Source organism: Lactuca virosa, chromosome 1 (genome assembly GCF_052849685.1).
Source record: "Lactuca virosa cultivar CGN04683 chromosome 1, Lactuca_virosa_CGN04683_v6, whole genome shotgun sequence".
Taxonomy (NCBI): domain Eukaryota; kingdom Viridiplantae; phylum Streptophyta; class Magnoliopsida; order Asterales; family Asteraceae; genus Lactuca; species Lactuca virosa.
In genome coordinates this window covers 234,951,745-234,974,766 of record NC_136426.1, presented here as the reverse complement: position 1 = coordinate 234,974,766, position 23,022 = coordinate 234,951,745, and positions in this window count along the sequence as shown.

The window sequence follows — 23,022 nt, the reverse complement described above, 5'->3', positions numbered from 1 at the left end:
ACTACTCTGATAACTCCAACGCCGCCTCATACGCAAATCGATATGGTAGCTATAAACGATGTAGTGGATGCGGCTGTGGCAACAGCCATGGCTCAATATCACTCCATCAGTACTAGTGGAGGTGAAACGCCTACTGATTCTACTCGAACTGAGGTCCTCGTGCGCTCGAGAGAGTTCTCCTACAATGACTTCACCAAATGCTAGCCATTGTCCTTTAATGGGACTGAAGGAGTCATTGCTCTCTTGCAATGGTTCGAGAAAACAGAGTCGATCTTCGAAATCTGTTTGTGCCCAGAAGAGAGCAAAGTAAAGTTTGCTGCCTGCACCTTCTTTGGCAAGGTCCTAACATGGTGGAACAACCATGTTAAGTCACTGACTCTATCAGTGGCTAACTCATTAGGTTGGGAAAACCTAAAAGAGTTAATGCGGGAGGAATACTGCCCGTTAGGCGATATTCAAAAGCTGGAACAAGAACTGTGGGATCTCACTATGGTCGACTCAGACATAGTGACCTACACTGACCGGTTCAGCGAGCTAGCAGCTCTATGCCCCGGGATGGTTACCTCGGAGAGCAACAAGATAGAAAGATACATTATTGGTCTGACTGGTCTGACCCAAGGAAATGTGTTGTCTTCTAACCCAGCCACGTTCGATAGTGCTAAACGCCTGGCTCAACGACTCATCGACCATGGAGTCTGCCATGGTGTAAAAGTCCCAATTCCCGAGCCATCGAGGGAAGAGGACTATAATCAGAAGTCGGGGAACAAGAGGAAGAAGAAGCGAACTACACAGGACACCCCGTAAGAGCAACGAGCGAGTACTATGTACGCCGCTACGACGCCTACTGCTTCAGCACCTGCCAGTCGATATGCTGGAAACCTCTCGAAGTGTGGAAAGTGCAACTTTCACCACACCAGAGTATGCCGGGAAATGCAGTGTCTGAACTACCACAGAAAGGGGCACACAGTCCGTTTCTGCAGGGCACCGTCACAACCGATCTCCCAAGTCCCCGGAGCTGAGGAAAACCAAGCCTGCTATGGCTGTGGTGAGGCTGGACATTTTCAGAGGGATTGCCCGATAGTAAAGAACTCATGCGCAGATGGACGCATTCTGATGATCACCGCAGGAGAATCTACCCTGGAGTCGTCGACGAGTAGCGGTACGTTTTCGAAATAGTAATTACTTTTAAAAATAATTTATATTGGTATAGGATTAAAATTTGGGGATAACACCTAAAAGTAATTATAATACTCACATGTTGAAATAGGTCACAGTATTCAAGAGAACTAAAAGATCCGTTTAGAAAAGCTATTATGGCTTACCATATACATTAGGGTTGTGCACAACTAAGATGTTGCAGACTTAGGGTGAGTGACTCCGCTTAGGTCCCCATTCCTTAATTGGTTGAGAATTTGAGGCAGAGTTACTCAGTCGACTGCCTGGTTCATCTTAAATATTCATAACTTGTATATGGCAGGCGATTGTAGTAGTACCAAGGAGGATCATGAGATAAAGTATCCCCACCAGTTATTAGAGCACTTTCGTTCATATGTATGCGCACATAGCGATACGATACGTAGGAGTGTTAAGTTCAAGAGAAAACAGGAAACACGGGAACATTCACAAAGAGTACATTTTAGAACATACTAGGAGTACATTATCGATCATACAAGGGATACATCGTCGTATAACAGACGTTTCTTTCATTTGACCAAAACTTTGTTCAGTAAAGAGACCGTTACTATCTTTCGTCATGAGTTGGTGTGGTCCTCACCATACTGAGTTCATATGTTTCTATCGCCTCGATTGGCAAGTTCTCGAAACTTTCATCATTCGTATCGAAAGTCCGACCTAAACCTCAGTTTTATCTTTCGTAATCTAAACCCTCGAAGTACTCGTGCGAAGAGTACTTTGTCCTCCGAAGCCTTATCGTCAGATGTCCGCAGACCGTCACGAAATACCACTCGTCCAGCAGACCAAGTTCGAGCACAGAGCTTATGGACGAATACAGCCCACCTATCACTATTCAGTGTATACGTGAGGGTGGTATATGATTATGATTACGCATATTTAGTATGTGTGTTTCCGCCCTATCTCCTGTTCCTTGTTTGGTTGTGGACCTGGGGCAGAGTCGCACATCCGACCGTCTTACTAACCCTAATTATATACGACTTGTATACACGAGGTAATGATAGATGGACCAAGTACGAATCCTATCAGGAACACCAGGGCAAAGTTGCCAGGTCTACGAGTAGGTATTCTGCCAATCCGAGGAGCGCAGCCCCAGTAGTACGGCTAAGAAAGCTAATTTCGGGACGAAATTCCATCTAACGGGGGGGGGGGGGGGTGATGTGACAACCCGGAAAATTTTTGGTTTTAGAACCATTTTGCTATCTTTTGGCATGGTTTGGAGTCTATTTGGGTGTTCTAAGCATTGTACATTCAAGGATCGAGTGTTAGGAAGTGTTTGCTTGAGTTATAAGTATAAAAATCAAGCTATAAACCCTTCATGTTGAGTTTTCGGCCACCATATATGAGTTTTCGGTCAAAACTCATGTGGACCGAAAACTCATCCCATAAGCATGAGTATTCCTCATTTTATTCATTATTCTAAATTCCAAGTCAAGAAAACTTCCATTCTCTCTCAAGTATCATAAGATCTTCTTGCAAATTCTCGAAAATGTAAGTGTTTCTTTCCCCTTGATTTGTTATTAGATCTTCCTAACTAGTAACACCCTTCGATTTCATCCATTAACTTCGTCTTTTGGGTTTGATCTTCAAGAACACCAAGAACACACACTAGTGTTTTGGTCCAAAATCAACTCTATGAGCCTCTAAATCGTAAGTATTACTTCCCTATACTTGTTGTCTAGTTGAAACTCTTGATTTAGGGCCTTGAAATGGTCATTTATCCAAGAACAAAAGGCGTTTTCGGTCTAGTGCATCTCCTTAGACCGAAAACCCTTATGAAGGGTGCAATATGACTTTAAACCTTTCCTAAAGCTTAGTCATGAATCTAGAACACTTCATTGATTGTTGAAAGCCCTTGGAAATCACCTTATTCATCATAGACCATGGGTTTTCAGTCAAAACCATTTGGACCGAAAACCATTTGGACCGAAAACCATATGGACCGAAAGCTCCAAGAAACATACCACTTGGACCGAAAACTCCCTTAAGTGGCTTTACAACCCTCTTATGTAATCCTAAGTGATTATAACACTACCATTTAAGGATTTCTTAGTCCTTAAGGTGTTATTCTTTACCTGATTAGTTGAATAAACACTAATTGGATACATATATGTGTCATTATATGTTAAATAGGATCTGTGTGTGTGTTCAAGTCTTCACTTGACACTTAGCATACTATACCATCCGTTCATCCAAACCACTCACTACATGTGAGTTCATACCCCGTAATGAATCTTTTAACTGTTTTAAATGTTTTAAGGGGGGGATACAAGTTGAACACAATGATAATTGTGTAAATGTTTGTTATAAACATCTTTCCAAATGTTACTTATGTCATTTATAAGTTGTCAAAACATTTCAAAAACTCTTTTAAAGTTATGTTACTTTATAGTTATACAAAACTCTGTTTTTAAAGTACAAGCATAACTTAGTAGATAAATGAGTCTTTTCAATAAAAATCCAAGTAGAACATTAGTAAACTATAATAGGTATAGTTTAGGAGAATGCTATTCATTACTTCTAGCACAATGAAGCACACAAAGAGTCAGTTCATACATGAGTCAAACACACAGTGAAGAGAAACAAACAATACCATACAGAGAGAACACACAATTATGAGAAACAAAGAGAACGTACAATATACAGTACAAAACAAACAAGTTAGGTTGCTATAGCATGAGAACACACACAAGATCTTATTATACCAATTGATCACTAACTCATTGTTTTAAACAAAAGGTGATAGTTATATTAGGTATACATGATCATATAGCAAATGTGAATTACACGGCTTGCAAGAATTTGCAGAGGTCGCGTTTGGTTCCCTTAATCTCTAGACAGGGAGAACGTATAGTAGGGGTTCTAGCCTTCACATTATGACCATAATAAAACAAACATGTTTTTAGGTCATTAGTACATCCACAAGTCATTATAAACGACAACTGTGTATTTACATTTCCCATTTCTTTCATAAAGTGACAGTACCACTTGGAAGTCAAACTCAAACTATTTTCGAGTTAAGATAGTTATAAACTAGGGAAAACATACATTTTTACAAACGACAAACGGAACAGTCGAGTCTAGCACATAACAGTAGATGCCTTGGTAGAAGGCTACGTTTAACAGAAGATGCCTTGGTAGAAGGCTACGTTTAAAAGAAAGGACCATAATGATAGTCTTATGATTCCTTAATATATACATCACAGGATATATATATACCAATAGGACCCGACAGGTAATAGGATGCGTGCTCTCCGCTTCATTTCCTGTTCCTTGTTTGGTTGTGGGCTTGGAACGAATTCGCCCAATCTAATTTCTATCCGATTCTATATATATGTATGCTCAGTATACATTAAGTCATCATAAGGGTACTAGGTATGGGTCAGGTTATAAGATACAGAGTCAAAGCACAGTTTTTCTAGTACAAAACATACTTTCCAAAATCAGTACTTTTGGTATACAAAACTAGAAACTTCCCAGTAAAGGGTTTAATCCATTTTATTAAACCAGTAAAATTTAAAGGACCTTAGGTGAGTAACTCTATAATACCTTAGTTTTATACACCATGTTTATATATAAAACCAATACCCAATAGGTAGTTGGATGTGTGCTTTCCACCTTACTTCCTGTTCCTTGTTTGCTTGTGGGCTTAGGGCAGATTCACTCACTTAACTTTCTATCCGATATTAGATTATATATATCAGTATAAACTAAGCTATTATAAAAGTAGTCACTGTGGTCACCATTTTATTATAAGCAATATGGGTTTTCTTAAAGAACTTTGTCATTAGATATAAAGGACCCATTACAATTAACTCCATGAGTAACAAGTGAATACACCAGGGTTATATATGACGATGATCTAACAACCAACGGGATGTGTGTTATCCGCCTTAATTTCTGTTCCTCGCTTGGTTGTGAGCTTAGGTCAGATGCGCACAATCGATTGTTTGTTTACTCTGAGTCTTATATAACTTGTACCCACTTAGTACCCATAGAAAGTGTTGTAGTGACATTTTACTTAAACTTCCATCAAAGTAGGAAATATAGGATTTTCTAGAGGAACAGGCGAACTTTTCAAAACAGAACTTACAACTTACAACATTTTACAACTACATGTTACAACTACATTTTCAACACCATTTTACATCTACATTTTCAACAACACTTTACAACTTACTCACATCACTAAAATCTTATGAACTCACCAGCTTAATTGCTGATCAACTCTTTCAAATAACTTGTATTCTCAGGAGACTATTAGACAGGTGCTCGTGCTGGGAATTCAGAAGATGGAGCGTTATAGCTTCAAGTCTTGTTTTGTTATTTGTTTATGAATTCTACGTTTTGTGAACACACACATTGTAAACACTTTCTTTCGAAATAAAATGGTTGTTCATTACTTGCTTACCATATACATATCCCGTGATACTAAACATGACGTCCTCCGCCCCTGAACGATTCCGTCGTTCCGGTTTTGGGGTGCGACATGTTTCATTGTACTAGAAATAGTGAGTAGTAATCCTCTAAACTATACCTATTATAGTTTACTAGTAATGTTGTTTGTATGACTGAGTATGTTTGTACACCTTGGCTACCCAAAGGTGTTGAACTGAAGTAAGAACTTTTATATCGATACACATACACATAATATATAACTAAGATTCAAACCACAATCGGACAAACAACCGGATATCCTAAGTCCACAACCAAACAAGGAACAGGAAATAAAGTGAGTTATCAGTCCTAAGCCCTTTCAACCTTACTTATATAACTATATCTATATAGACATGATTTTGACAATATATAAGTTTAAAAGAGTTTGATAAAGAGTTTAGCTTATAAAAGAGTTTTAACATATAAAGGAATTTTAACCATTTGAATAGTTACAGATGACTTGATGTCAGTTTATAAGACATTTTGAAATAGATTGTTTGATAACACAGTTTTGAGGTATAAGAAATCCACTTGGTTGGTAGTTATTAATCACATGTGACTGATACAATAACTATAATGTTTTCAACTTATATTCCCCCCCTCCCTCCCGTAAAAGCAGTTAAAATCATTTAAAAGATAAGTTAATGTGACAACCCAAAATTTCTATCTTGTACAAACCCTACATTTCAATCTAGTCAAACTCACTTCTGCTAACTTTTAGCACAGTTTAGAGTCTATTTGAGCATTATGAGCTTAATTCATCAAAAGAATAAGTGAAAGGAAGTGTCCATTGGAGTTGTAAACTATCAAACAAACCCTAGCCATCATCATGTGGAGTTTACGGCCACACCATGTGGTTTTACGGCCGTAAACACATGGTGGCCGTAAACCCCTAGTATATATATGACACTTAGTCATTTTTCACCCATTCCTCACTTTCCAAGCTAGAGAAATCAGATTCTCTCCCAAGGATCTTCAAGATTTTTCTTCAAATCTTCCCAAATGTAAGTAAATCCTTCCATTTATGTGTTGTTACATCCCTTCTTCTTGATTCATCCTTGAATCCATCCACAAATTCCATCTTTTGATCTAGATCTTCAAGACCTTCAAGAACACCAAGAACACAAAAGTGTTTTGGGCCGAAAACACCCCTCTTTAGCCTTCCTATTGTAAGTCCTTACCTCCTTTACATGTTTATTGGTTAGGATATTGAGTTAAGAACTTGAAAACACCAAGAATCCAAGAACAAAGGGAGTATACGGCCAAGGCAATCTCCCTTGGCCGTAAACCCTAATGATGGGTACATTTGTGCCACCACTCCTTCCTAAGGCTTAGACTTGAACTTAGAACACTTCCTATTGACTTGTAAGACCTTAAAACACAAAGAAATAATGGACTAGAGGGTGTTTACGGCCAAGGCAATCTCCCTTGGCCGTAAACTCTACTTATTGGTGCAAAGTTGCCACAAACACTCTCCTAAGCCCTGGATCTAGGTCTAGAACACTTCCAAGATGAGTATAGGACCTTAAACATCAAAATGGTACAAGATACCATGAGTTTACGGCCGTAAACTCATTGGGCCGTAAACCCATGGGCTGTGAACTCATGAGGGTATTACCATTTGTGCCGTAAACTCCTATGTGAGGCCCTACACCCCCTTAGATGCAACCCTTTGTACTTTTAACACTTGAATCAAAGTGTTTTCCATCTCCTAGGGTGTCTTTTCTTCCATAATTAGTTGTTTAAACACTAATTGTAACCATATATGTGTCATTATATGATAAATAGGATCCGTATGTGTGCTCAAGTCTTCACTTGACACCTAGCATCCTATACCACTCGTTCGTCCAAACCACTCACTACAGGTGAGTTCATACCCCTTAATCAACCTTTTAAATGATTTTAAATGCTTTTATGCGGCGGGGGGGGGGGGGGGAAATACAAGTTGAACTAATATAATTATTATATCAATCACACGTGATTAATAACTACCAAACAAGTGGATTTCTTACTTTTCAAACTGTGTTATCAAACAAACTACTTCAAATCGTTTTATAAACTCTTTTACATGCTAAATACTTTCTATTAAACTTGTTCTTATATGCCAAACTGCTTTTAAATCGTCTTATAAAATGACACCAAGTCATCAATATTTATATAAACTCTTCAAAAGGTTTTACAAAACTTCTTTCTAAACTTATACTTTGTCAAATGCGTATCTATATAAATATAGTTATATAAGTAGGATTGAAAGGACTTAGGACTGATAGCTCACCTTATTTCCTGTTCCTTGTTTGGTTGTGGACTTAGGGTATCGGTTGTTTGTCCGAAGGTCGTTTGAATCTTAGTTATATATTATGTATATGTATATAGATATAAAAGTTCCTTCATTCAGTTCAATACCTTTGGGTAGCAAAGGTATACAAACATGTTCATTCATACAAACAACATTGCTAGTAAACTATAATAGGTATAGTTTAGGAAGTTATTAATACTATTACTAGAACAATGAAACATACAAAGAGTCAGTTCATACATGAGTCAATACATACTATTATGAGATACTAAGAGAACATACTATACACCATACAAGAGAATATACTATACAATAGTACAGAAAGAACATTACTACGTTATGACTTACTATACAAATACCGATTTACGATAATTTAATGTGACATACTATTTAAGGATACAACAAGACAGTGTTGTATCATATTAAAACCAGAGTCTCCTGGAGGGAGAGCGGGCGTCTTGTGTATAGATCTATTCGGGACAGACACTCCCACACCCCGACTGCTAGCTACAGTCCCCGCCGATAAGGCCAAGGGGTGACAAAATGTCACCTCACTACATATGACACCGGAGGGTCATCTTTTATTCAGTCGTCGATCAGCATGGTTACATACGAGTTCACATTTAAACCTTTAATTAACCAACTTGGGATTAAAGGCAAAAGACTCCCCGAGGGGTATTGTACATTTAATACTACCTGGAGTCTGTATTTTATCACTTTAAAACCAGCAGTGCCACTGCTGAGGTAAACATTATTTTCCCTATTACATTTACTTTGTGATCTTATCACATACTCATTAATGTATAAACTATATTTAGTTAATGATAGTCATACTTGGGAAAATACACACTTTTACAAGAAACAAACATACAGAACATTTGATGCCTTGGTAGAAGGCTACTTTTAGTAGAAAATATAGGATTTTCTAGGAGATACAATTACTTACAGCAAACATTTACATTGAACAATTACAAACATTTTCTTCAAACTTACAAACATTTTCGTACAAACAATGACACTAAATACTTATGAACTCACCAGCTTTAATGCTGATAAACTCTTTCAAAATAACTTGTATTCTCAGGTCATCAGTAGACAGGTACAGTCGACCAGGTTTTGAGAAGACGGAGCGTGTTCCAGACTCGTCTGTTATTTTGATTACTTGTTTTTGATATCTTATTACTATGAAAGAACACACTTGTATTAAATTATACTATTAATGCAATGGATGATGTTGTTGCTTGTTTACTACTTTGCATTGTTATGATACTGTACATGACGTCCTCCAGCCCCGAACGTTTCCGCGGTTCCGGTTTTGGGGTGTGACAGACTGGTATCAGAGCATTGTTTATAGTGAATCGAGTATATCAACCCATAAAAGTTATACAAACTATAAAACACATCGGGATTAAAATACTCTGACCAAGAGTTTATACTTTTAAATAATAAAATATTTAACTAAGTATACCTACCTGCATTCATACTAAGGTTAGTATCATACTAGAACATAACAAAAGTATTACGATTATTGGACAACACAATTAGGCTTAGAGACATATATTCAAATCTGGGGGGATATAGCCCGATCAACTATATATTCCGAGGGGTGACTAGCATGTGCCTAAGGATGGTTGTGCTGTTGCAACAAGTCAAAAACTTACCAACACTACTACAACGAGAACATTAGAACAGAACATAAACCTAAAATACTATAGGATTATTTTGTGTTACTATAATTACTTATTTGAGAACTAAAAAGGTCTTTAGTAGTATGTCAATAGTTGCGGAGTGGATACGCTAAGGTTACATGTAACTAGGGTGCTATAGACTTAGAATCTGTGACCTTTGCTTTACTTCCTGTTCCTTGTTTGGTTGTGGACTTAGAGTTAGGGTCACTTATTCGAAGGTCTATCCTATTTTGGTTACATATGACTGGTATGCACTATGCAAATGTTGAAGTTACTAGTAAGGATCATATTATAATTATCTTAATTAGTTCGTATATTAATTATTTCTCTTACCCCTCTTCTCGCTTAGATAACATGGCTGAATTCCACCTCCCCGGCAACCCTTACTTTCCCGGCCAAGAGAATGGAGGAGGGCTAAATGCAGAACCAGAAGCAGAACCTGGACTCCACTTAGGTGATGATCTGGAAGAAGACCTTCTAGAGGATCTTGATCCCGAGCCAGAAGTGGAGAATCTACCCCCAGTGGCTCCCATCCCAAATCCTAACCCTCGTCCGGCTTTTCAAGGCCCAACGCCTCCGTGGGTGGAAATCGTGGAAACATGGAGCCAAGAGTAGAATCAGCCCATACCATTCAATGGAGAATAAAAGCTTTTATGAGCTGAGCGAAGGAGGCTCAGCAGACAGGGTCTTGCCAATCTTGGTCCGCAGAGTTGCCCGAAACGAAATTCAGGGCAGGACAGCTCTCCATCGAATCACGGAAGTTGATGCCAATGCGAGAATGCATACCATCCGCACCATTCATCTTGAAGATGCGTGTGAGAGGTCTAGGAGAGACCACAAGGCCCTGCAACAAGAGCTTGCTGAAACTAGAGCCGAAGTCATAGAGCTCCGAGTACGCCAGAGGGTGTACGAAAGACACCTACTTGATGTGGAGCGTCAGCTGGCTGAACTAAGGGTTCATCCGAGGGATACCCGTCACTAGTAGGAAACGCCCTACCTATCTTTCTTTTGGTTTAAGGAATAGCCTTCCTATCTATGCTCTAAGTAGCACTTTCCTATGTAACTACCCCTGTACTGTAAGTACTTTTCGTAGGCCGTTGTTCTGTTAAAACTTTTCTACTTCGGATATGATGCAAGACCAACTCCAAGGTCAATCTTCCCTAACGTATTACATCTTAAATATCACTGATATTGACAGTCGGCTAATCCCTGTGGCAATCCTTGTTCAAATACTTTCATTCTACTACCGTTAGAACTCTATCTATACCTCACTTCCGACAAATTATTGAGATGTGGCAAATTAGCTCATGGATCACTTCCAATTATTTTCGGAAGTTGGATCACGTTATCCACCAACCCATGATAGCTTGGTTCGGATGAAAAACGTCTTGTGAAAATTCTATGAACTTACTTCTATTCTTTACCAGTACTACATCATAGGGATGTAGGCCAAACCATCGAGAACAGTTTAACAAAACGAGAAATTTACATTTACATGAATGAGTAGAATACATCTAGGACCGACCATAATCACTCACGAACTCCTTTCCTTGTCATATATCAGAATCATGTCTTCATCCAGAATGGTCAGCCGAACGACAAAACCCCGATCCTTCATATAGACGCCGACACCTTCCAAGCCGCAGTAACAGCTGCCGTGGCAGCTGTCCTAGCACAACTCAACGCTGGTAACGCAAACAAAGGTGGAAAAGGTGGTGAGAGTTCAAATCGTTGTAGCAATCCGGGAAATCAACAAATAATAACTTTCACAAACACCCAAAGCCACAAATCTGAGTATAGGAAGTGAAAGCGTGAAGCCCAAAAGGAGCGCAAGAAATCTCAAAGACTTGCCATGCAACAGCAACAAGTGGCGACCCCTGCCACTTCAACACCGATAAGACCATATGAGGGAACACTCCCGAAGTGTGAGAAGTGTAATTTTCATCATAACGGAGTTTGCCGTGATTTGCAATGCATGAATTACAATCGAATGGGTCACACTACTCGTGTCTGTAGGGCGCCAGCACGAACCGTCTTCCAAGCCACTAGCATCGGGGTCAGCCCGGCTTGCAATGGTTGTGGTGAAACCGGACACTATAAAAGGAATTGTCCAAAAGAGAGGAACAGCGAAAGTGCTCGTGTCCACATAACTCCGACCCGACACATCACTTCCACTACAGACGTTGGTACAAGCCTGATATGTCATATATGTGGTGAGACAGGACACCTCAAGAAGGATTGTCCAATAACAAAGAACTCTGGCACAGACGGGAAGATACTAAGGATCACTGCTGCAGGAGAGACTACTCCGGACCCACGTTAAAATTCTAGGGCGTTTTGTTATAGTAGACTTATAAACTGTTAAAAACTAGTGCAACTCGAGTCATATCTTTTGCGAGATCCCGTCAGTCAAGGGACTCTTGTGCTGCGTGTACTTGCTTTTTGTAGTATACCTTGTTCGCAGCAGTAGTCTTGTAAGATAAAACTAAAGTATTGAAACCATGTCAAAGTTGGACCATTATGTTTTTGTAACACCTTTATGATCTAGTCTAACGCCTTTTATTCCGAGTAGTCCGACATTATCATGTAACATGAGTCAATTCGATCCTCACAATGCCAGTCCCGTGCATAAATTCTTTTCCCCGTAATCGCCTTTCTAGCGAAGCCATCATTCTAGAACCCCGAGATACTCATGCGTAGGGTATCCTTATGTTTCGTATCCTTCCCAAAGAAACCTCCCCGGTATACCGCTCGTGCAGTACGTCAAGTTCAATCCGAAGACCCATACGGTTAATCTATCGCTGAGGAATGTATACGCAAGGGTGGTATATAATCAAGGTTCTACGGGCTTAGAATTGATGATTCCGCTTTAACTTCTTTTCCTTGTTTGGATGTGAGCTTAGAGAAGAATCATTTATTCGACAGCCTTTTCAATCTTAATTATATACGACTCCTATACGCGAAGCTGTGATTGATGAACCAAATATGACTTCTAATATGAACTTCAGGACGGAGACTGCTCAAGAATACGAGTGATCGCGCTGCTATGCGAATAAACTTAGGAGCGAAACAAATGCCTTTCCCGCCGATCAAGACAAGAGATTCAGATAGAATAGAAGTACCTATCTTTTTCCTTAATTTATGAGTAATCATACTTTCTTTTAGATCTTCATGACATCTAATCCACCACAAGGTTTTGACGTCATAACCGGTACGAATTGGTTAAGTCTACATCGATCCGACATCATGTACTTTGAGAAAGCAATTCGTCTTAACCTCCCTAACAACGAAACTCTAGTTATCTAAGGCGACAATCAAGAACGTACCTTCGTATCATCTCAAGTGTTCAAGCCCAGAAATACTTGCGGAAGGAATGTCGCGCATTCCTTGCTCATGTTGTCGATATGAGCCAAGAGATGAGGGATAAAACGGACATTCCAGTAGTACACGATTTTTCCAACATCTTTCCAGAAGAACTTCCAGGATTACCTTCTCAATGTCAAAGTCGAGTTCAGAATCGACTTAATTCCAGGGGCTACCCTATTAAGCAAATCGCCCTGTCGCCTAGCACCTGCAGAGATGCAAGAACTGTCCGGTCAACTTAACGAACGCTCAGCAAGGGCTTTATAAGGCTAAGCTTCTCACCCTGGGGAGCTCCGATCTTGTTCGTCAAGAAGAAAGACGAATCGTTTCGTATGTGCATCGACTACAGGGAGCTCAACAAGCTTACCATTAAGAATCGTTACCCTCTGCCTCGCATAGATGATTTGTTCGACCAACTTCAAGGGGCGAATTTCTTTTTAAAAATAGATCTGAGATCCGGATATCACCAGTTACGAGTGCTAGAGGAGAATGTTCCGAAAAAAACCTTCCGAACTCGTTATGGACACTACGAGTTTGTAGTGATGCCATTCAGATTGACCATATGTGCCCGTAATATTCATGGATTTAATGAATAGGGTGTGTCGTCCTTACTTGGATCAGTTGGTCATCGTTTTCATCGATGACATACTTATCTACTCTCGTAGTAAGGAGGAGCATAGTCAACATCTTCGTCAGATCTCAGAAACATTACGATCAAAGAAGCTCTACGCGAAGTTCTTTAGATGCGAATTTTGGATTCGAAGAGTCGAATTCCTAGGTCATGTTGTCAGCCATTGAGAACTGGTCAGCACCGAAGACGCCTACAGAAATTCGTCAATTTCTAGGTCTCGCTGACTACTATCGTAGATTCATTCAGAACTTCTCTCCAAATTGTGAAACCTCTTATGACTTTAACCCAGAAGGACGTGGCCTCTGACTGGGAAGAGAAGCAAGAGAAAGCGTCCCAAACGCTGAAGCTACCCTTATACACCGCACCGATACTCTCCCTCCCCGAAGGGATAGAAGACTTCGTGGTCTATTGCGATGCATCAAATCAAGGGCTCGGTTGTATTCTGATGCAACGAGGTAAGGTCATTGCCTATGCCTCCCGTCAACTTAAGACAATCGAAGCCAGCTATACGACACACGATCTGGAGTTAGAGACAGTGGAAATTGCTCCAAAGGTCCCGAATGATCTTCGGACCTTTGAAATTTCCAGGTGGGAGACCGAGTTCCTATGAAAGTCTCACCCTGGAAGGGCTTGATACGCTTCGGAAAGCGTGGAATGCTAAATCCAAGATACGTTGGGCCCTTTGAGATTCTCGCTAGCATCGGCCCTGTAGCTTACAAACTCAACCTACCCCCACGAGCTTAGTAACGTACGTCCTACTTTCCACGTCTCAAACTTGAAAAAGTGCCTATCCGACGAGACTCTTGTAATCCCACTCGACGAGATCGAGATCAACGAGAGCCTCAACTTCGTGGAAGAACCTGTAGAGATCATGGACCGATAGGTCAAGCAAACGAAGCAAAGCCGCATCCCAATAGTGAAGGTTCGCTGGAACGCCAAGCGAGGACCGAAATTCACTTGGGAGCGCGAGGATCAAATGAAATTGAAATATCCTCATCTTTTTTGCTTAGTTATTTGTAACTATTTATTGCTTAAACTCTAATTTCGGGACGAAATTCCCTCTAACGGGGTGATGATGTGACAACCCGAAATTTCTATCTTGTACAAACCCTACATTTCAATCTAGTCAAACTCACTTCTGCTAACTTTTAGCACAGTTTAGAGTCTATTTGAGCATTCTGAGCTTAATTCATCAAAAGAATAAGTGAAAGGAAGTGTCCATTGGAGTTGTAAACTATCAAACAAACCCTAGCCATCATCATGTGGAGTTTACGGCCACACCATGTGGTTTTACGGCCGTAAACACATGGTGGCCGTAAACCCCTAGTATATATATATGACACTTAGTCATTTTTCACCCATTCCTCACTTTCCAAGCTAGAGAAATCAGATTCTCTCCCAAGGATCTTCAAGATTTTTCTTCAAATCTTCCCAAATGTAAGTAAATCCTTCCACTTATGTGTTGTTACATCCCTTCTTCTTGATTCATCCTTGAATCCATCCACAAATTCCATCTTTTGATCTAGATCTTCAAGACCTTCAAGAACACCAAGAACACAAAAGTGTTTTGGGCCGAAAACACCCCTCTTTAGCCTTCCTATTGTAAGTCCTTACCTCCTTTACATGTTTATTGGTTAGGATATTGAGTTAAGGACTTGAAAACACCAAGAATCCAAGAACAAAGGGAGTTTACGGCCAAGGCAATCTCCCTTGGCCGTAAACCCTAATGATGGGTACATTTGTGCCACCACTCCTTCCTAAGGCTTAGAATTGAACTTAGAACACTTCCTATTGACTTGTAAGACCTTAAAACACAAAGAAATAATGGACCAGAGGGTGTTTACGGCCAAGGCAATCTCCTTTGGCCGTAAACTCTACTTATTGGTGCAAAGTTGCCACAAACACTCTCCTAACCCCTGGATCTAGGTCTAGAACACTTCCAAGATGAGTATAGGACCTTAAACATCAAAATGGTACAAGATACCATGAGTTTACGGCCGTAAACTCATTGGGCCGTAAACCCATGGGCTGTGAACTCATGAGGGTATTACCATTTGTGCCGTAAACTCCTATTTGAGGCCCTACACCCCCTTAGATGCAACCCTTTGTACTTCTAACACTTGAATCAAAGTGTTTTCCATCTCCTAGGGTGTCTTTTCTTGCATAATTAGTTGTTTAAACACTAATTGTAACCATATATGTGTCATTATATGATAAATAGGATCCGTATGTGTGCTCAAGTCTTCACTTGACACCTAGCATCCTATACCACTCGTTCGTCCAAACCACTCACTACAGGTGAGTTCATACCCCTTAATCAACCTTTTAAATGATTTTAAATGCTTTTATGTGGGGGGGGGGAGGGAATACAAGTTGAACTAATATAATTATTATATCAATCACACGTGATTAATAACTACCAAACAAGTGGATTTCTTACTTTTCAAACTGTGTTATCAAACAAACTACTTCAAATCGTTTTATAAACTCTTTTACATGTTAAATACTTTCTATTAAACTTGTTCTTATATGCCAAACTGTTTTTAAATCGTCTTATAAAATGACACCAAGTCATCAATATTTATATAAACTCTTCAAAAGGTTTTACAAAACTTCTTTCTAAACTTATACTTTGTCAAATGCGTATCTATATAAATATAGTTATATAAGTAGGATTGAAAGGACTTAGGACTGATAGCTCACCTTATTTCATGTTCCTTGTTTGGTTGTGGACTTAGGGTATCGGTTGTTTGTCCGAAGGTCGTTTGAATCTTAGTTATATATTATGTATATGTATATAGATATAAAAGTTCCTTCATTCAGTTCAATACCTTTGGGTAGCAAAGGTATACAAACATGTTCATTCATACAAACAACATTGCTAGTAAACTATAATAGGTATAGTTTAGGAAGTTACTAATACTATTACTAGAACAATGAAACATACAAAGAGTCAGTTCATACATGAGTCAATACATACTATTATGAGATACTAAGAGAACATACTATACACCATACAAGAGAATATACTATACAATAGTACAGAAAGAACATTACTACGTTATGACTTACTATACAAATACCGATTTACGATAATTTAATGTGACATACTATTTAAGGATACAACAAGACAGTGTTGTATCATATTAAAACCAGAGTCTCCTGGAGGGAGAGCGGGCGTCTTGTGTATAGATCTATTCGGGACAGACACTCCCACACCCCGACTGCTAGCTACAGTCCCCGCCGATAAGGCCAAGGGGTGACAAAATGTCACCTCACTACATATGACACCGGAGGGTCATCTTTTATTCAGTCGTCGATCAGCATGGTTACATACGAGTTCACATTTAAACCTTTAATTAACCAACTTGGGATTAAAGGCAAAAGACTCCCCGAGGGGTATTGTACATTTAATACTACCTGGAGTCTGTATTTTATCACTTTAAAACCAGCAGTGCCACTGCTGAGGTAAACATTATTTCCCTATTACATTTACTTTGTGATCTTATCACATACTCATTAATGTATAAACTATATTTAGTTAATGATAGTCATACTTGGGAAAATACACACTTTTACAAGAAACAAACATACAGAACATTTGATGCCTTGGTAAAAGGCTACTTTTAGTAGAAAATATAGGATTTTCTAGGAGATACAATTACTTACAGCAAACATTTACATTGAACAATTACAAACATTTTCTTCAAACTTACAAACATTTTCGTACAAACAATGACACTAAATACTTATGAACTCACCAGCTTTAATGCTGATAAACTCTTTCAAAATAACTTGTATTCTCAGGTCATCAGTAGACAGGTACAGTCGACCAGGTTTTGAGAAGACGAAGCGTGTTCCTGACTCGTTTGTTATTTTGATTACTTGTTTTTGATATCTTATTACTATGAAAGAACACACTTGTATTAAATTATACTATTAATGCAATGGATGATGTTGTTGCTTGTTTACTACTTTGCATTGTTATGATACTGTACATGACGTCCTCCACCCCTGAACGTTTCCGTCGTTCCGGTTTTGGGGTGTGACAGTTAAGGGGTATGAACTCACCTGATTGTGAGTAATCCGGAAGATAAGATAGATATAGGATGCTTGAATTCATAAATGAAGTTCCGAAGCACAGTTGGATCCTATAAGGCATTCACATATATGTGTATTCAATTAGTGGTTATAACTACTATCAAGTATAGGAAACCACCTAAGATTGTAGGAAACACCCTAAATGAAGTGTTAAGCTCACAAATGGAAGCTTGAAAGGGGTTCACGGCCACCCATGGATGGATTTACGGCCTTAAAGAGTTCACGGTTGAAGTTTTTTCAGAGAGAATGGATGTGCTCACGGTTGGGAGGAGGAGAAAAGAGTAGAAAATGAGGGCACTCCAATATATATATATATAGGAGGTGGTTCACGGCCATGAACCTAGTTTGCGGCCGTGAACACCTAGTGAGTGATTTTCTGGATCGAGTTTATCCTCCCGATCTCAAGCTAACTCATCCTAGCATCCATTCATACATTACACTAGGCTTAGAAACTCTCAAACAGACCCTTAACAGTGCTAAAAGATAGCAGAAACTAGTCTGACTTTGATTGAATTGTATGGCTATACAGGATAGAAATTTCGGATTGTCACATCTATGCAATTTAACAAAGCTTTGACGAGCATTGTTAAATTCCTGAGTTGCAAAATAGAAGTCTATGCAATTTAGGAAAGCTTATATGAGCATTGTTTAATCGTTGATTTCTACATTAGAAGTTTATGCAATTTAGCAACACTTCAATGAGGATAGTTTAGTTTTTGAGTTCCACTATAAAAGTCTATGCATTTTAGCAAAGCTTTGATGAGCATTGTTAAATTCTTGAGTTCCACATTAGATGTAGTATATGCAATTTAGCAAAGCTTTGATGAGCATTCTTTAATTATTGAGTTCCACAATAGAAGTCTTCGCAATTTAGCAAAGCTTTGATGAGCTTCGTTTAATTCTTGTATCCTGAAATATAAGTCTATGCTAGTTAGCAAAGCTTTGATGAGCATTGTTTAATTGTTGGTTTCTACAATAGAGGTAGTCTATGCAGTTTAGCAAAGCTTTGATGAGCATTGTTTAATTCTTTAGTTCCACAATAGAAGTAGTTTATGCAATTTAGCAAAGATTTGATGAGCATTGTTTAATTATTTAGTTCCAAAATAGAAGTCTATGCAATTTAGCAAAGCTTTGACGAGCGTTGTTTAATTGTTGAGTTCTACAATAGAAGTCTATGCAATTTAGCAAAGCTTTGACGAGCATTGTTTAGTTCTTGTGTTCCACAATAGAAGTCTATGATATTTAGCAAAGCTTTGATAAGCATTGTTTAATTCTTGAGTTCCACAATAGAAGTAGTCTATGCAATTTAGCAAAGCTTTGTGAGCATTGTTTAATTCTTGAATTCCACAATTGAAATCTACGCAATTTAATAAAGCTTTGATGAGTTACGTTTATTTCTTGTGTCCCACAATAGAAGTATATGCAATTTAGCAAAGCTATGATGAGCATTGTCTAATTCTTGGGTTCTACAATAGAACTAGTCTATGTGATTTAGCAAAGCTGCGATGAACATTGTTTAATTATTGAGTTCCACAATAGAAGTCAATGCAATTTAGCAAAGCTTTGATGAGCATTATTTAATTCTTGAGTTCCACAATAGAAGTCTTTGCAATTTAGCAAACCTTTGATGAGCTTTGTTTAATTCTTGAGTTCCACAATAGAAGTCTATTCAGTTTAGCAAAGCTTTGATGAGCATTGTTTACTTTTTGAGTTCTACATTAGACTTAGTCTATGCAATTTAGCAAAGCTTTGATGAGCATTGCGTAATTCTTGATTTCCACAATAGAAGTCTATCCAATTAAGCAAAGCTTTTATGAGTATTGTTTAATTCTTGAGTTCCACAACAGAAGTAGTCTATGCAACTTAGGAAAGCTTTGATGAGCATTGTTTAATTCTTGAATTCCACAATAGAAGTCTACGCAATTTAGCAAAGCTTTGATGAACATTGTTTAATTCTTGTGTTCCACATTAGAAGTCTATGTAATTTAGTAATCCTTTGATGAGCATTGTTTAATTCTTTAGTTCCACAATCGAAGTAGTCTATGCAATTTAGCAAAGCTTTGACCAGCATTGTTTAATTCTTGAGTTGCAAAATAGAAGTCTGTGCAATTTAGCAAAGGCCTTGATGAGCATTGTTTAACCGTTGAGTTCTACATTAGAAGTCTATGCAATTTAGCAAAGCTTTGATGATGATAGTTTAGTTTTTGAGTTCCACAATAAAAGTCTATGCAATTTAGCAAAGCTTTGATGAGTATTGTTAAATTCTTGAGCTCCACATTTGTGACAACCCGAAAATTTTTCCGTTATCCTTACCCAGTTTCCGTTAATAAAATTAGGTTTTTTTTATTAAATTTCTTCAAATTTCTTAGTTTGGGAAGGAATTTACGTTTTGAATAAATAATATGTATTTTATACGATTCGGAATAAACCGGGAATCACGCGAAAAACTTGAAACTTCCTCGAAAATCACCGAGTTCACGATCAGGACGAGTTTACGACCGTAAACTCATGTAGACCGTAAACCCGTTTACGGTCGGTGCCAGGTGGACCCCACCACCGACCAAAACCCCCAGCCTATAAATACTGGACCGCCACCCTCATTTGAACCTTCTTGACCGGAAATACCCATTTTCTCTCTCTAAACCTCGTGACTGTAAACACCATAAATCCCTCCTTTGACCCGAAAAACGCCGGAAATCGTCATTTGGGGCCGTTTAGGAGCCTCTGGAACACTTTTTCGTCGAAAACAAGCACCCTTGTTCTTGAGTTTAAGGTCAATCTTCATAGACCGTAAACCCGTTGCGACCGTAAACACACCAATCTTCATAAACCGTAAACCCGTTGCGACCGTAAACACACCAGATCTTCATAGACCGTAAACTGCCTGTCGACCGTAAACTCTATTCATGGTCTGTTGACCGTAAGCTCCATTCACGACCGTAAACAGCTCTTTCGTGGGGAAAAGCCTGTTTTCTCAATTCAACCAAGTCCCAGTAACATTCCTTAATAAAAAACAAGTGTATATCTAACACTTTATCTAACGAAATCGCTAATTTAGATACATATATGTAATTATTGATATTAGGATTCCGTTAAGTGCCACGTGCAACCACTCGAGGATCTTCGTTTCCAGCCAACGTTTTCACACATCAACGATGAGTTCATACCCCTACGCTTTTTCATGATTTTAAACGTTTTTAGGGGGATACAAGCCAAACACAAATGATTTTGTGAAACTAATACAAAGGGACTTTTAATAAGTACAAAACTTATGCAATCGATTCAGTCAAACAATTTTCACATTATTATTGAATATTTAGACATTCTATCCCCTTTTGTACTACGTCGAGCATAAGGGGCATTTCAACATACAATCATGATTGCATAGTTTTGAGAACAACATACGAACCGGATATACAATATACATACAAACTATAATAGGTATAGTTTGGGGTTTTCAATACACTGAGTTATACATTGCTAAACGTATAAACTATGACAGATTTAGTTTATTACATACATTACTACAAGATAACAACATATAATAATTATTTAAATATAATTATTATTATATACATCATGCATATAGAGTTCAATACACTAAGACCACTACAGAAATACACGTGAAATAGATTATACAAAATGGTGAGACTCTACTTCAAAATTGTACCCTTAAGTGTACTAAACTAAATCCTATCATAGTATAACCAGAGTCTCCTGGAGGGAGAGCGTGAGATTTGTGAATAGATCTATTCGGGACTGACAATCCCTTACCTAAACTGCCAGCTGCAGTTAGGCGGGCACGCCTGGGGTGAACAAATGTCATTTAGTTTAACGCCTGAAGAACGTTATAAAGGTCTCTAGGTCATATCAAGTATGGTTATACGACTCACCATAAGCATAAGCTAATTCTTTTGTATACGGGATTTCATTCTTCATTAGTTTTATTTTCATTAATCGAACTATTATACATTACACTGGATGATTCCAGGAATACAATAACTGGTTTTATTTTAAATAATAAAACTATTATACATACTGGGATAGCCAGGGTTTTCAAGCCGAACATTTCATACACAGAAGTTTTCATACAGAATTCATTATACTATACATATTGATAGTAACCAAGCATACAAACTGATATGTTTTCATACTACCAAGGATACCGTATCAAACTTTCATAAAAGGAACTGGTAACATCATGCTTTCACTAAAGAAAATATTGGATTTTCTTGGAAACATACGAACATTTTATAAGATACATCAACAAGTTTTCACTACAAACATAACTTATGAACTCACCAGCTTTATGCTGATACTCTTTCAAAACTGCTTGTATTCTCAGGGAATCAGTAGACAGGTACCTCGCTCAGAGTTTTGCGAAGACGGAGCGTTAGAGTCACGTCTTTCTTTTGTTTATACTTTTGATGTATAAAAACAAGAATCAAACAGATGTAAAACTCTTTTTCATACATGTATTCAATGTTTGGTTGTGTTTACTATGATTGCTACGGTACAATTGTTGTGATACTACACATGACATCATCCACCCCGAACGTTTTCTCCGTTTCGATTTGGGGGTGTGACAGATTGGTATCAGAGCCCTTGTTTATAGAGAACTAGTATACCAACCCTTACGTGGTATACAACTATAAGCACTAAGGGGGCCTAAGTGCTCTACACTAAAAGTATACTTTAAAAAATATAAGTATTTTTATAAAAAGTATACGAGCATGCATACATAACCGAATTCGGGTCATAAGCAGAACAAAACAAAAGTATTTGGATGTTGGGCACTGCGGTTAAATCTGGCAGTTATGTAATCATGTCTAGGATCAATATAGCCTGATCAACTATATTTATTCGAGACATGACCGACATGTGTTTGGGAGTGACTGTGGTGTTGCAACAAGCCTAAAACTTACCAAGTCTATACATATCAAGTAACCGATAGAACGAAACATACAACTTAAAATACTATAGGAGTATTTTAGCTAGAGCTGAATACAGTGTAGAGATTCATTCCAAGTGTTGCTACACATTTCATCTTTGCGATAGTTTACTTTCATTAGTAACTTTTCCTTAATTATCGCTATGTAGAACACTTTAACTCCCATGATGAGATATATCTTGTTTCATATATCTTGATTCAAACCTAGGGGACTTATCATCCTCTTCTTCTTGACTATTTTAGAACAAGATGCCTCCTAGAAAGAGACCCACCAGAAAGAACAACGATGCCCCGTCGGATCCAACGCCACCGCCACCTCCTCAATTCGACCCACTTATGTTTCAGGCGGCAGTTACGGCTGCTG